At 45.8% G+C, this 3,664-nt stretch overlaps 1 long non-coding RNA gene across 1 annotated transcript; it reads right to left on the minus strand.

Annotated features, from left to right (window-relative positions):
* Positions 1-695: 695 nt before the first annotated feature.
* On the minus strand, positions 696-2,696 carry LOC147914874 (uncharacterized). The gene is made up of 2 exons (XR_015554578.1): positions 2,533-2,696; positions 696-823 (listed from the first exon to the last, which is right to left on the minus strand). It is a non-coding gene; the product is annotated as an uncharacterized LOC147914874 (long non-coding RNA).
* Positions 2,697-3,664: the final 968 nt, after the last annotated feature.

Consider the following 3,664-nt stretch of genomic DNA (forward strand, 5'->3'; position numbering starts at 1 on the left):
GCCAGCATTTAGGAAGGAGCAACCTTGTTGTTGGCCCACACTTGCCTTAGCCAGCCGGGCAAGACGGAGCAGAAGACAGAAGGAGACACTAATCCCCAGCCGGGCAAGACGGAGCAGAAGACAGAAGGAGACACTAATCCCAGCTGGGCCGGAGGCCTAGGGAAGAACTTACATTTGAGTAGGATCCTAAGCAGCTGGGAGTCATCGTGATAGGAATGTAAATGCTTTGAACCCTTAAGTAAAAACCCTGGGATACTGAGTAAGGGAGTGATTAGAAGCATATTTAACTATATTTTGATTGATTCGACCCTTCTGGACCTTGAAATATGAGTGATGGCAGATAGCCAAAAAGTACCCAATTCTTTCCACCCATGATCTACATACAAAGTCTTCCAGATACTGTGGCTTCACGTGACATCAGGATGGGATTTCTATTCTGTGCAGCAAAGCACTAGGAACAGTTGAACCACACCAAAGAATTTCTTTTTTAATTAAAAAATGCATTACTTCTATTACCCAAGCTACTTTGCCATCGGCACTGCAATCCGTTCATTTCACTCACTCATTGTTACAATTCAACACTTCACTCACTTGCAGTTTGAAAATGTTGATGTAAAATGTGGCAGACATTTCCTGAACACACCAAAAATTTGACAACCAACTCCCAGGAGAGTCATTTCAAATCGCTCAACGTACTTGCCCACAACAGAATCCAGGGCCCTGTATTCACGCTGTGTTTCAGTGGTTACAATCCTCTCCTTTGTGGACATTTGCCTGGATCTCAAAGCCACAGAATACGGAGCAATTTGACATGTGGCAGCTCCTGCAAAAAGCAAAGATGCGGCCGGGAAGAGCAGGGTAGAGGGGGTGTTCAGACCCACAAGAGAAGGAATCCGGGCTTTGGCTACACAAATTCCGAGCTTCCAGGGGAGCAAGTTGGCCCAGCCTTAGAGGGGAGGTCCCGACATTGTACCAGGGGGCCATAAGTCTCACACCTGGAGCTGGGACTGCAGAAGCTGAGAGGGGAGGGGCCCAGACATGAACGGAAGAAATAAGCAACCTCAGTTTTCCTCCAGCCCACAGCCCATTCAGCAGGACACTGCTTATGTGGTCAGCCTGATCGCGGCCCCCTTCAGGAGCATACCAGGGTTTCTCAAACACTATTTCCCCCAGTGCTCATGAGCAAGACATACTTGGAGCACCTGTCATTTCAAAAAATCAGTATCACTGTCTGTCTCCTTGAGGCCACATACCAGATGTCTACAGGCAGCTACTGGCAAGTTCCTCTGTTTCCACTCTTTCCCAGTCTTCCTTCCGCAGCTGTCACCCATCTCCAATCTAACTCTTCCTCCAGGCCTTAGGAAAAGTGAGCACGTGGGTAGATACTTTCTGCCTGGTCTCTCCTCCTCTCCTCTCCTTACACATAAACCACATAGCCCGCTACCTAAAATCGGCAGAGCTGAGCAAAACCACGAGTCGTAGACTCAGCCCTTCCTGAACACTGACATGCACACGATTCACTTGGGGCTCTTGTTAAAACACAGATTCTGACTCAGTGGGTCTGGGGTGGGGCCTGAGCTCCTGCTTCTTCGGTGAGCTCTCCGGTGATGCTGACGCTGCAGATCTGCAGACCACACTTTGAATAACATTGTAGAGGATCACAGGAAACATACTGAAACCAGATCAGAAGTGCACTCTTATTCTGGGTCACCCACTGGGACATGGCGGGGGGGAGGGGCGAGTTAAATGTATGAATCGCATCTCAGTGATGGTTTAACGCAAATAGGTTTTATTTGTGCAGTAGCTGCCTGTTATCCTGTTAAACTTCAGAGATGGGGGCCACGTTGTGGCATTTCTGGATTCTATTGATAGCAGAAGGGAATTAAGCGAAATTGACACCTGGTGTGGTGGGTGGACACTTGTGCTGGCCTTGGGATCAGAAGACATGGTGTGAATGTCAACCTTTTCCCATCACTAGTGGGCATTGAGCGTGCCACTTAACCATTTGAAAAATGGGAGGAAATAATAACTGTCCTTCTTAACCTGATCGTTCTGCTTTGAAGATTGAACTACATAAAATATGGGAAATTTCAACACAAGTTCAAATGATAAAGTATTAACAACCCTCTTTGGGCTCAGTGGAGTATTAGTAAATATGGGATGCAAAATACCCTCTTATAAAGAAGACTGCAAACATTGTCACTGTTATACATAGCATGTTCTGTCCTAAATTGCATTTTAATACACTACCCCATTTTATTATGCTTCTTAAAGGATAATAATAGCCCTTACAGCCAAAGAAGACACTGTATTACCATAACAGCATTCACGTAATACATAAAGTGATCAAACATCCTCATTTTGTTAATATCGTAACAGCGCGATTTACACAAGTCTGCTTAAGTCAAGCTTAGCCATCTTTCCAGCTGAAGCGTCTCTGGAGAGCGGTTCTTCTGAAAAATGGCTCACTCCGGCCTCATGTGAATTCCTGTCTAATGTCAGCCCTTAAGGAAATAATTACCCAAAGCGTACCAGCCAGCACATCCAAGTGTTGCTCTTGGCTTGTGAGAGGATGTCACATTCTTGGAAACCTTCAGGAGGACCAGAAAGGAGAGCTTGACAGTGTTAATTTTTGGAACTGGCCGTCTGAAAAAGCAGCCCAGCTTCACGAGACTGAAGTCCGGTCACAAGTGAGGTCTCTGTGAAAATAATAACCCCTGGATAAGCAATTGCCAAAGGGCCCACGCTTCTGCGTCCAATTTGTATCACATTTAGACAAATGATGTTACAGTCCTGGGCCTGTGTATTATACAATTACAGAAATGTGATTTTCATTATTTTATTAATGTGCTAGTTGTTGTTAGGCATACTCTCCACAGATGTTCCTCCCAGCAGACGTTGTTGCCGCTGCTGCAATAGCCGAGATTTCCAGATCTTAGTGCCACATTTCGTCCTGCTCATAAAGAGTCCTCTCAGGGTTAACAGGAAGTCCTCCTCAGCCCCCCGGATTGCTTTTGATTGGGCTCAACTTCTGGGAGAAACTGGACTCCTGCAAAGCCCAGCCAAGTAAACAGAACTCTCCCTCCCAGTTGTCATTAACCCTTTTCTCGGCAGGCAGCAATTCACACAAATTTAAACCAGATGGGTGATAGAGTCTTTGCAAGATGGAGGAAAACACATTTTTATAGGCTCCACATGGGAAACAAATAGGGGTGCGTTTCATGCATTAGTCGTATGTTTCAGGAAATCTGTAGTGAGTATTATGTGAAGTTGGAACTGGCTGGAGGTTCATACCTCGTGGGGAAAGAGGTCTTCACCAATCCTGGATAAAGATGACCCCGTTGACCGTCCTAACAGCCTTTGGGACCAGGATGTTGCAGGTCAGACCGGGTCAGCCACAAATCAGAACTTTGGTTGATAACATCAGTTTGATTGCTCAGCAACTATTTATTGTGTATATTGAGTGCAGAAGAGTCAAGGGCTTCAGACAGTGTTCAGCCCCAGAATTTTAGCCCAAGGTCAGGAAATGTCACATTCTCAAATTGAAGCTAATAAGAAGTAGTGTGAAATTGAAGAGATTAGCCATCTGCAGGAGTAAACCACCTCTTGGCAATGTGTTGCAGATGAGATTGGGGTGTTCCCTAAATCTCCACCTAGAATGGAG

This window comes from Ceratotherium simum, chromosome 16 (assembly GCF_057802395.1).
Source record: "Ceratotherium simum simum isolate JZ-2026a chromosome 16, ASM5780239v1, whole genome shotgun sequence".
Lineage (NCBI taxonomy): Eukaryota > Metazoa > Chordata > Mammalia > Perissodactyla > Rhinocerotidae > Ceratotherium > Ceratotherium simum.